This window comes from Cryptomeria japonica, chromosome 7 (genome assembly GCF_030272615.1).
Source record: "Cryptomeria japonica chromosome 7, Sugi_1.0, whole genome shotgun sequence".
In the NCBI taxonomy this organism is placed as follows: domain Eukaryota; kingdom Viridiplantae; phylum Streptophyta; class Pinopsida; order Cupressales; family Cupressaceae; genus Cryptomeria; species Cryptomeria japonica.
The window spans coordinates 639,965,436-639,978,696 of NC_081411.1; positions in this window are offsets into that span (position 1 = coordinate 639,965,436).

Genomic DNA, 13,261 nt, shown 5'->3' on the forward strand with positions numbered 1-13,261 from the left:
GATGCCAAGGCTATGAGCCATTCCTAGGCCTACCAATGATGAGATCGACATCACAGATTCAGGTGGGTTGAATTAGGACATTGTGATAGACTATAGAGATGATTCAGCCACGCATCGACGGTGCATCACATGGCGGGGGAGGACATCCCTTGGAGCCATCTTCCCAGCAGATTTCCCTAGAGGGAACCTTAGACCATGGAGATAGTCAGGCAACAGAGAGGGATTTGATACATCCGAGGAGGGCTCAGATGATCAGGTTGACAACGTAGGAGAGAAGAAGGTAGACAGAGATGGAGATGATCCTGACACCAGAGAGGGAGATCAGGATGGAGATGATGAGGAGGATGGAGAGGAGGATGATGATGAGGAGGAGGAAGATAAGGAGGAAGAGGAGGATGATGAGAAGGAGGAGATTGAGTAGGAGGAGGAGGATGAGTCAGATGTAGTTCCTCATCTCTCTAGGGAGGATACCATAACCCTAGATCCATCGAGTCTCCCATTACAGGTGGAGAAGGACCCTATAAGGGGTCCTGATCCTAGTCCCCCTCAGCTCACACCCACTGTACAGAGACAGTATGAGCATGGAGAGCCTAGCAGGTCCTAGTCTCAGGCGGTCGCTTTCCATGATCGCTACTAGCAAGATGGAAATCTAGGTAAGGTGTCCAATTATTGATTAATTTATGCATCTTACTTGCTTAGATTTGATGATATAGAATGTTAATGATAATTTTTTTTTCTCTTTCTTGCAGCTACCATCCAGGAGTGGCATTCTCTTATTCAGAATGCAGTGACAGACCTCATCGTGACTGCACACATTCCTAGTTCTTCACAAATATCGCACAGATCCCAGAGGAATGCAGGACAACACGGGGACCTTTTCTCTCCTATTCAGATGAATATGGAGGTCCTACAAGAGAGATTGCGATAAAAAACGTGACCTAGCAGCATCATAGATAGAGGCAGCCACATGCTAAGGGATTATGATGCAAAGAGATCGTGGGAACTCCTCACAGAGTCACTCATGGTCCATATTGTGAACACCCCCACGACCAGATTAGGAGGGGGCATCTAGCCACCATCCTACCGCTACTAGTCCTAGGGATAGGAAATGATCTTGATTTATTGATGTATATACTTTGATACTCATGGATATGTTATTTTAATGTTTAAATAATGTATGCATTGCTTAGATTAGAAGTAACATATATTGAGTGATGAACATGTATGTCAAATTTAATTTCCATGTGATTGATTTCTCAATGCTTCATGATTAAATTGATACATGTGTGATTTAATTAAATAACTGAGTATTTAATTAAATGCTACTTTGATGATGTAAAAGAAGAGTGTATTAAGCCTAAGAACTATATGACTAATGTGATTTAATTAACTCTAATTAAACACAACATGATATAATTATACTTAACATAGAATAAATTGTATGACATGATAGCACATATAAAATATAAATCAATTATAATTTACATAAAATAATCCAAGACAAACAATAAAGTAATGAAACATGCTTGTACAAAACAAAGTAATGTAGACAAAACAATATAACATCATTTAATCTCACATACTTTAATTAAGATATGCTAATATATTACCCAATTTTGAAAAAAGAAAAGATATAGAGGGAGAATAGAAAGAAGACTAGAGAGAGAGAGAGAGAGAGAGAGAGAGAGAGAGAGAGAGAGAGAGAACTAGGCATAGTATCTATGAAGGTGCATAGCATTTATGGGTTCCTTGAAAGGTGTACCATCCACATCTGCTATCCTATAAGAACCTGATCCATAGACCTCGACAACAATGTATGGTCCAAGCCAATTAGGGCTGAATTTTCCTTTCTCCTCAGGAAAGGTATTCACATTGCGCTGATTCTTGTAAAGGACCAAATCACCTACTAAGAAGGAACATTGAATAACCTTATCATTGTAGCTCTGCTGCAAAGTTTAATGATATGTTTGAATATGATCGAGGGTATTTATACACCATTCATTGAGCATCTCAAGGTGTTGAATTCTTTGATCTCTATAGGAATCATCATCCACTATACTCCTAAGAGAAACTCTCAGAGAAGGAATTTCTAACTCCAAAGGCATAATGGCGTCAACACCATAAACAAGATCATAATTAGTACAACCCATAGAAACATGTACACTCGTGTGATAGGCCCAAAGAGCATAGGTTAATTAATTATGCCAATCCATACCATGCTTGTTTATAGTCTTTCAAACAATTTGTTCAATTATCCTATTAGAAGACCTAGCTTGACCATTTGATTGAGGATAATAAGGTGTAGAAAATTTATGTTGAATATGATTTTCTTGAGAAAATTCTTCACATCCTTATTTTTGAATGACGTTCCATTATCTGAAACTAAGGCGGAAGGTCTCCCAAATCGAGAAATAATGTTTTTGAAAAATGAATTGACAAATTACTTCAGCGGTAGTGGATCAAAGAGGAACGACTTCCACCTACTTGGTAAAGTAATCAGTTGTAGTTATGATGAAGGTATGCCCTTGAGATGAGGGAAGAGATATTTACCAACAAGATCCAAACCCCATGTAGAAAAAGGACAAGACACCACTTGAGATCAAAGTTCTTGGGTAGGGGCATGGATCAAATTGCTATATTTCTGACACTGATTACATCTTTTAACAAATGTAAGGGAATCCTTTTTCATAGTTTGCCAATAATATTCCATTCGGAGCATTCTCTGAACTAAAGAGTTGCCCCGAAAATACCCCCCACAAGCACCTGAATGTGCTTCCTCAAGAGCAATAGGTATTTCAGCCTTGTTTAAGCATCGAAGGATAAGACCATTATAACCCCTCCTATAAAGAACATTAGAAAGGATAATGTATCTAGCAACCAATTTGTGAATCCTAGCCCTAGTATTCTTATTTGCAGAGTCAGGAAAGGTACCATCACTAAAATGTCTCACGATATGTGAGTACCATTCATCTTAATCTATAATGCAACAATATGCTACATCACTAGGATTATCAGCAATAGCCAAGGTAGTGAGGTTGTGAATAATGAATTTAAGATCTACCAAGGGGTCCTCTAGAGACACGTAGATAAACTATCACAATATTGTGATAGTTTATCTTGCTTAGCTTGATAAACTCTAGCAACTTGTCTTATGATTAGCTAAGAATCTCCATCAATACATAGATGTTTCACATTCAATGCCAAGGCTACTTTAATTCCAGCTATAAGAGCCTCATACTCAGCAATGTTGTTGGTACATAAGAAATTAAGATGATATGATAAAGGAATAGGCTTCTTTTTAGGAGAGATTAAGACCACCCCTGCCCCCGATCCTGTACGACACTTAGAGCCATCAAAGTACAATTCCCAAGTCTCATCAACCTTAGTGAAAAAAATGTATTCATTGAGAAAGGACTCTGGATTAGGTAGGGAGAAGGGTGAAGGAGCATCAACTAAGTAGTCAGTCAATGCTCGACCCTTTCTTTTGTGAGACAAACTTAAGGTCAAACTTGGTCAACATCAAAACCCACTTACCTAAGTGTCTGGAAAGGTCAGTTTTGGAGAAAAGATGCTTAAGAGGATCTAATGGATCTCAGCATTCAGGAGATAATGCCTCAACTTTTGGCTTGTAAAGACTAAAGAAACGCACTATCTTTATATTGCAGAATATTGAACTTCGTAATCAAGTAGAGTGTGGCTTACATAATAAACCATGCATTCTCTACCATCCTTATCACACTGTGCCAATAGGGCTACAAGAGCTTGAGGGGAAGCAATGGTGTGTAGAAGGAAAGGCTTAGTAGGATCAACAAGTTGAAGAATAGGAGGATTGGCCAAATAGGTTTTTAGGTCTTCAAACGCTTGACGATAATCCTCATTCCATTGGAAAGTGATATTCTTTTTAAGAAATTAACTGAAGGGAAAGGTACAATCTACAAGTTGAGAGACAAACCTATGAATAGCTTAGATATTTCCTTGCAAAATTTTTAGTTGGGAGACATTCCTAGGAGGTGGCATGTTAACAATAGAATCTATCTTCTTAGTATCCACCTCAATGCCACAATGTGAGACTATGAATCCTAATAGTTTTCCACTATCCACACCAAAAACACATTTTTCGGTGATTCAAACTCATGTTATGCTTACAAATTCTCTCAAAGATTTGATGAAGGATCTTAACATGATTTGTACGAAAAACAGATTTGGCTAAGATGTCATCAACATAATCTTCTAAGGTTTTATGCATATAATCGTGGAAGATGAGAGTCATAGCACCCTGATAGGTTGTGTCTACATTTTTCAATCCAAAAGGCATCACAATCCAAAAAAACGTATGAAAAGTGTGGTAAAAGCAGTTTTATATTGATCTTGAGGATTAATAAAGATTCGATTATATCTTGAGAAACCATCCATAAATGATAATAAAGCATGACCTACTACCGAATCCACTATCATATCAATATTCAGGAGGGGAAAGTCATCCTTTAAAGTGGCCTTGTTCAAATCACAAAAAATCCGTACACATATTAATCTTGTTTTCAGCATTAGCCACGGCTACAATGTCTAAAATCCATGGGAATAATCAATAGGATGAATAAATCCAGCATCCAACAATTTTTTGATTTCTCATCTTTAATAAGTAATGCCACTTTAGGGTGAATTTTTTGAATCTTTTGCTTCACAGGTTTATCATCAGGAATTAGGACAATGTTATGAGTGACAATCTTAGGATCTACGCCAATCATGTGAGAGTATATCCAAGGAAAGATCTTAGGGAATTCATGTAACAACTCAACATACTATTTTTTCTCTTCTTCATCAAGAGATTGCCCTATCTTAATGACTTTATCTTCAACACAAGGATCCATCCTAATATAAATGGCTAGTATAAATGGTTTCATTTATTAGGAGAATGCTTTGTTGAGGAGCATCTTTTAATTGAGGAAATTCTTTAACTATCTCATTGTTATTTCTTTCTTCCCCAATGTAAGCTTCCATATTTAGACAATAGGGAAAACTACGGTTATGGTGATAATGAGGAAGGTTGTCATAAGCTCCCAATAATTCAGCTAAGGAATCATTGGTAGATAAAACATCTAAAGCAAAGACACTAAAGGGTCACAGTCAATATATTCTAGATACTTTAGCTAGAGAGAAGCAGAAATGACATTAGCACTAATAGATGGTCACTTAGAGGCTTTAGTATGCTTGAAAGGATCATAACTAGGCCCAAATCTCATATCACAAAAGTTGTTTTCCAAGGGAACCTTAATCCCTTGTTCTTGAGCACCACATCCATTTCTATTATATCCACACCTAGCAAGAATGTGAAAACCAGGACCATAAAGGTTAGTCATTTCCAAAGAAGAAGGAGGATTTTCAAAAAGTGAAGGATAAAACTCCTCTAGACCAAAAACTAAGGGAGATGAAGTCTGAGAAGCCACCACAAAGTTATTACTAATGGCCCAGATAAAGAAGATTTCTTATTAGGTTCTTCTTCTTCTTTCTTCTTTTCGACCTTAGATTCTCTAGGGAGAATTATGTATTCCCCTACAAAAGTAGGATTGAAATCAAGAGATCCCCAATCATCTTCTGCAAGAATCTTGTATTCTCAATCATAGAGTCGGGCTGAGAAGACTCTTCCTCAAGAACCTTAGGTCCATTTGAGGAAGTATTGGGAATCGATTTAGATATAGGAGATAAGTTTGATGAAGTGGTCACACTGATCAGAGTAGAAGCTTTAGAGGAATTATGTAGGATAGTTGGGGAAGAATTGATTGAAGAGGATTTAGAACTTGATGTTTGTAATCAAACATGGAATCTTGTGTCAGCTAACAACGTATATGTTGTATTGTTGTAAATAAACTTGATTTTCCTATGCAATATAGAGGGAACAACTTGCATGATGTGAATCCAAGGTCTCCCTAGCAAGAAGTTGTATGTCAACTCTCTAGACATGACGTGGATAGGAGTGAGTAAAGCAACATGACCTACCTTAACATGTAAGGTGATGATACCTAGTGAAGATTTAGCAACATTATCAAAGCCATGGATGATGAGAGAATCGGGCTTAATAAGAGATGTATCAACATTGATCTTATGCAACAAGTTAATGCTACAAACATTAATGCTAGAACCATTATCCACTAGTGTTCATTTTATCGCACTATCATTTATGATAACCACAATCATTAGGGGATCAAATTGTTGTTGAATTTCACTAGAGGGCAACTCATCTTGTGTAAACACAATCTGAGCCTTGGGTGCTGAAATAGAGTTAATCAAGGAAGCCATATTGGATGTCACTGCAGATGGTACATTCAATGCTTTCAAGGCATGTTGTAGCATTCCATGATGAGCCGAGGAAGTTTGAATCAAATTCCAAAGGGAAATCTTGGCAAGAGTAGCTTTAATATGTTCGACAAGATTGTATTTCTTACCAAGGGTTTGTGAAATATGAGGTGCTTAAGGAAGAATGGGTTGAGGATCAGGTAGAGGAGTTGGAACAACCAGAGGAGGGTTAGGTTGCCTATTATTTCTCATGTTATAGGTATGGGAAACTACATTATAACTCTCCTTAGTTAGTTGTCTATCATAGCTATAAGGACTCTTATTGGGATTCCTTCCTTGAACTATAATGATAGGTTTGTTTGGAGTGCTAAAGGAATCTTGACTATATCCTCCTTGAATCGTGAAAAGAGGTTGATTAGGAAGAGGTGAAATTGGAGAAGGACAATCACCTTGGACAACAAAAAGAGGTTTTATATGTCCATTCACATTGATCATATTGATTAAACTTTTAGATGCATTATTCTTGTTTGAAAGTTTAGGCAAAGACATAAAGTCATCAAGGGCATCATCCAATAAAGCATGATCATAGTGATTGAAAGGCTTATCATTGGATTCAAAAGGAGACATAACATCATATAGGGAATCATGGGAGTCAACCATGTTGCTAGATCTAATGGAGGAGTTGATAGGAATGTACCCATGAGAGGAATCATTCAACTTATCTTTCTCATCACCATGAAATGGCATAGTAACAAGGTTGATTAATTTTTGGCAGAATTAGGGTTTAGAAGGCTTAGGGTTCAAAAACTCATCTAAAACTTCATCTAATTCATCCTTGTTAAAAGTATAATAAAAAAAATTACATACATCATCAAAAGAATGAACATCTTGCAAAGAGAAATTTGATATTTTGAAATGGAAATTGCATGAAACTTAAACACACAAGGAAAATGAAAGAAACCGATCTCATTTTTTTTAATGTTTTGAAAGCAAATGAAATAAAATAGATCTAGATATAACAATGCAATGCAATGAAAATGAAATTGGATTCACGTCTGGTTCACCAAAGATGTTTAGGGGAAAAAGAGAGACAGAGTATGGAAACCCTAATCCCACTCTCATACACACTCATGGAATACGAAAGAGCCTAGGGAGGTAACACACTTTAGCTAATTTTTATGAGGAAGAAAGGGTCATGGATTACCTCTTAGGTTTTCTATTCCTTTTCTATAAATGAGAGTGAGGAATGATGCAAGAATGCAATCTAACCTAGAATGAAAGTAAGCAAGCAAACCCTAATCCGAGAATGTAGATCAAAGGAAAACTGATACACTGCTGAAAAGTATATATCAGAAGGCAAAATCATTGGTGCACTTGTTTCTGAAATCTGAGTAGAAATGTTTGGGACTAGGGTGCCACATCATTGTCCCAATTCTGCAATTTTGGAGCTGCAACTGACATGAGGGATTTTGGAGCCTGCAAAGTCTTGTTCTGCCAAGTCCTGTTGACAGAGGGTGGGACCATGGTGCCACACCACTATCCTGGGAAGGACCAAGGTTCCATGCCCCTATCCTTGGGGATTTTGCTGAGATCTGCAACCCAAAACTATCCTTGTGTGCTCTTTTGATCCTGAAACTTCCAGCGACTCTCAGATTCGAACTTGTACCTAAAGCTAAAAATAGGTTTTGGGGTGGCTATATAGGGTTTTGCTTTAGTCAAACCCCTATGTTGGTGATTTCCACCTCCATAAATAGCTAATAATGTGCTAAAAATGTGTGTGCAAGATCCTAAGATGAAAGTAAACAATCTAGAGCAACCCTAAAGAGTAAACCCTAATTGCTTATAATTGACAAAGTCAATGCTCTAAATGCAAAGTGATCTAAATCATGAATATGAATCAAAATGACTCTTATACAAAGACATGGAAACAAAATGAATCCATACCCAACCCCAAGGGAGAGGGCCAATCATTAGTCACTGATCTCCTATTGCTCAATTACATCTTCAAAAGCCCCCAATTGATAAACTGATGCTTGATGAATGTTTGAAGGATGAATGTTGAATGTTGTTGAAGACTTAAAATATCTACTCTTTTGGTGAAAAGAAGGCTCTAATGATCCAAATACTTTCCCTTAGATTCTTAGAAGAAGACCCCTTCAAATGAAGAAAGAGAACTCTTAAGTATGAAACCCTAGATCTTAATTTCATGTTTATGCTGACCTAGGATTTGAATTTCCCACTGATATTTTGGGGTTAATCATTATTATATCATAGGATTATGCTCCTAAAATTTTGAGAAAAAATTCGAGGACCATGTGCATTCCCACCATGGTCCAACCAACTTTTCACCAAATTTTTGGGGCCATTAGATATGATGATATTAGAGTGCATCCCAAAGTTACAGTTGATTTTGGGATGTTTTGATATGCAAAATCGGGCCTAAATGGTCAAAATAAGACATAATTAGGGTTTATGATTAAATGATTCATTGGAGGAATAAGATGAAAAGGGGCACACTTAGGGTAAAGGGCCCAACATTATAATATGTGAACGGGTATGAGGACATGATGACATTGTATGTTGTCATTGATGTCAATATGTTGAAGAGAGAACCGGTATGTTACCTAGAACCAGTATAACATTGTGAACCAGTATATGTGCCAAAGTGAAGCGGTATGTTTGTTCAAGATGAACCGAAATATTGGTATGGGAACCGACAGATGAAAGCTTTGTATGACTATCGGTTGGTAGTCTCAACTTTAGGGTTTCCGGTTGAAGTGCTTCAAGCTTGTGTGACTCAACTGATGACTTTGTGTGATGAGTTAGCATTGTAATGAAGAATAGATCATGTTGCCACATCAGTCTTGTGCGCATGAAGGATCTTGCATGAAGGAGATTGTTCCTATCTACCTCAGGAATATGTGAAGTCTGTAAATGGTGAAACATGTGATGGGTTATCAGCCACCATGAAAGTGGTAGAAAATGAACGATGGAGAACTTCTTGAGATCAGTTCAAGACTATTGCATTAATACAATGTGCTCAACAGTCAAGATTGAACAGTTTGAATTTCTTAACCTAACAGGTTTAGGGTTTAGGGTTTATGATACCAACCTATTTGTTTCCTATAAGGTTGATGTTGTGTTTCTTTCTGAGGTTGTTGGCAAAAGTTGTGTGTGTGTGTATCCAAGTGAAGTGATACGTGATTCTTGCCAGACCAGAGGAGAGAAGTGATACCTACAGAGTATAAGTGCAGAAGGTGGAGAGGAGCTAAAGTGGATCTAAATTGGCATTGAGTGCTGTTACCAGATCATTGTAATACCTGTTGATCTCTAACCACTTCAACAGTTGAGAAATCCCTTAATAGGGTAGCTTTAACCGGCTTACTGTAAATCCTTTAACAGGGTGACTCAAAACCATTGAGTTCTTGAAATCCTATAACAAGGCAACCTTTAATCGGGTTTAACCGTTAACCGGGTATTCTAGCCATCCCTTAATCGGGTGATCCCTAACAGGATCAATTCCTAATATAACCTATTATATCAGTCTTTAACTGGACAAGGCTCCTAACAGAGCAGACTTCTAAAGAGTTCAAAAACATCTTGTGGGTATTCATCCCCACCGTGGTTTTTCCCAGTTGGGTTTCCACATGAAAAAAATCTATGTCATGTGTGGTGTTATTCATGTGATGGCTTAAGTGATTTGTCTCAGAAGGTAAATCATGTTGATCTAGTTGTTTACATATTTTTGATGATAGATTACCTGTTCATGCACTAGGGTGAAATGGAAATGAAGTATTAGATTGTATGAAAAGATAAGTGTCAACTGGTTTATGCTTGTCTCAGTTATTCTGGGTTTTGCTGGTTGTACTTTGTTTAAGACCGGTGTTACTGTTTGCTTGCCAAAGCAAAGTGTTTACTGACAAACCGGTTTTAGTAAAGTGTTTTTGCTTGTACTGATTCACCCCCCCCCCTCTCAGTACCAGTTTGGTACTATCCGTTCATCATTGAGTTATCAATTGGTACCAGAGCATCTTGCAGGTCCTCTATGTTCTAAGCTTAACCGCTTGAGGAAAAGATCCCAGTCTAATGATGAAGAGGGAAGGTCCAAAGTTCAACAGAGATAATTTCAATATATGGAAAGACAGAATGAAGATATACATCAGAAGCATGGGTGCTCAACACTGGAGCTATGTTGAGAATGCTTATGTTTCCCCTACCGGTACTCTCATTGATGACCAAAAGAGAGAGATGCAAGAGAATGGGCAAGTCATGGAAGCCCTAATTAGTAGTTTATTTGACATTGAGTTTATTGTTGTCTAAGATAAAATAAATCCCAAAGAAGTATGGGATACTCTTGAAAACATCTATGGCAGTGATGAGCATGTAAAACAAGCTAAGGAAGAAAGCCTTATAAGGAAGTTTGAAGACATGCAGATGGTTGAAGGTGAGACCATTTAATAGTATGGAATGAGAATCAAAACTATTGTCGGAGATATCAAGAGTGCAGGTGGTAAAATGGAAGATTCCACTGTGGTAAGAAAAGTTCTAAGATCCTTATTACCGGTCTATGCAATAAGGGTTGCTGCTATTCAGGAGTTGAGATCAATAGACAAGACTAAGGTATCCCTAGACTCCATTATTGCAAAGTTGACAGCCTATGAGCTAAATAGTTTTGATGACAGTGTTCAAAAGATTGAATCAACTTTTAAAGCTTCTACTGTACCATCCAGAAAAGGAAAAGGAGCAAGCACCAGTGATGAACCAAGACAGTGCAGAGAAATGGATGATGAGGAGATTCTGATGGAATTTGAAGCTCTTCTTGCCAGGAAACTTCCTAAAGGAACTGGTAAATATAGAGGTAAGATCCCTTTGAAATGCTTTTCTTGTAACCCGATAGGACATATTGTTGTAAACTATCCTAATGGTGACAACAAGGACAAACCGGAAAGGTTCAATAAATTCAAAGGAGAAAATCGGAGAAACTGTTTTGTGGTAGTTGATTAAGGTGTCACAGATGAGGAATCAGAAGATGAAGAAAATGAAGATATTGTGTTTGTTGCTGTCAAGGAAGATGTGTCAGACAAGAAGGCTCTTGTCTTCTGCTTTGATAATTCCAATGAGTGGATTATTGATAGTGGTTGTTCTCACCATATGACTGGTGACCGGAGCAAGCTTCTATCCTTGGAAGAGTATGATGGTGGTGCGGTTCTCTTTGGTAATGATGCACCATGTATGGTCAAAGGCAGAGGGTCCATCTCTCTAAATGGAAAGAGCAGTTCTGACAATGTGTATTGGGTTGATGGTCTCAGACACAACCTTCTAAGTGTTGCCCAACTGAATGATAGTGGTCTCACTCTGGAATTCAAGAATGGTGAATTGATGGCCACCGGCATGCATACTAAAGGTAACCTATTTCAGTTGAATGCAAATATCAGTACTTGTCTTATGGCCAAGTTCGATGATAGCTGGATATGGCATAGGAGACTCTGCCATGTAAACTTTGATAACATTGTGAAGGCCAGTAAGATCAAGGTAGTTAGAGGGTTGCCGGTGCTGAGCAAATTGGAAAATACCTTATGCAGAGAGTGTCAACTAGGGAAAATGTCTTCCTCAACCTTTAAAGGTAAACCTTTCACTACTGACAATTTACTTGATCTTGTGCATATTGATTTGTGTGGTCCTATGAAAACTAGGAGTGTGCATGGTGATAGATACTTCATGATTCTCACTGATGACTGCTCAAGAATGATGTGGGTCAAATTCTTGAAAGATAAGTCTGAAGCTTTTGGAAAGTTCAAAGCTTTTAGAGCATTAGTGGAGAAGGAAAGTGGTAAAAGGATCAAGTGCCTTAGAACTGATCAAGGAGGGGAATTCACTTCCGGTGAATTCAACAAGTACTATGAAGAACACGACATCAAGAGGCAACTATCTACCCCCTATACTCCACAACAGAATGGCCTAGCAGAGAGGAATAACTAGACTATGGTTGAAGCAGCAAGAACAATGTTGATTCAAGGAAAGGTTGCTCACACCTTTTGGAGAGAAGTAGCGAGCACTGCAGTCTACACAATGAACCGGGTAATCATCAAGAAAGGTAAGGATAAAACTGCTTATGAGTATTGGACCTGTAAGACACCTGTGGTTAGCTACTTTAGAGTGTTTGGTAGCAAATGTTACATCAAGAGGAGGGAACACAAGAGCAAATTTGATCCGAAATGTGATGAGGGAATATTCCTAGGGTATTCCACCAAGAGAAAAGCTCTCAAGTGTTTCAATAATAGGACTCAGAGAATTATGGAAAGCATCAATGTGAGAGTTGATGAAACCTCTGAGAAAACTGAGGAAACTAGTAGTGAGCAAGCAATAAATGAACCGGTTGTAACCTTCTGGGAACCGGTTGCTAGTCAACCAAGTACTAGAACAGTGTTCCTACAGCGGTAGATGTAGATGTTGGGAAAAATGGTGTCTCAACCTTGCATTTATGCGAGGTTACTATTTATAGTAAGTTTTCATTTGAGCACAAAATGGTGTGAAACTCTCCCTGAAGCTTTTGGTTGGCTAGATAAGCATTCCGGTAAATTTTCGTCGCAAGGTCACAACTAGTTTTGAAGATATTAAAGTTTTCATCTTGGAGGGGTGCAATAAAATATTTAAACTTAATTTTGGGGACTTTAGAGGCTCTGAAACACCCTGAAAAGTGGTCATAACTGGAAAATCTGGTTATGAGGTGATAGAGCACTTTGCGAGCTTTCCGACACTTCAAACGGTTCGTCAATTGGACACCCGGTTCTCAAGTTATGGGCTCCGGAAGTTTGTACTCCTGAAATAGGAAAAATAATTTGTATCAGATACATAAATGAGCTGTAAAAGGGAGCGACACATGTTGATGTGAGCTTTAACATGTCATAGGGCATCTAGAAGGGAGATAAGGTCGGCTACACCTTATTGGGTGGTTTTAGCCCATGGTTTT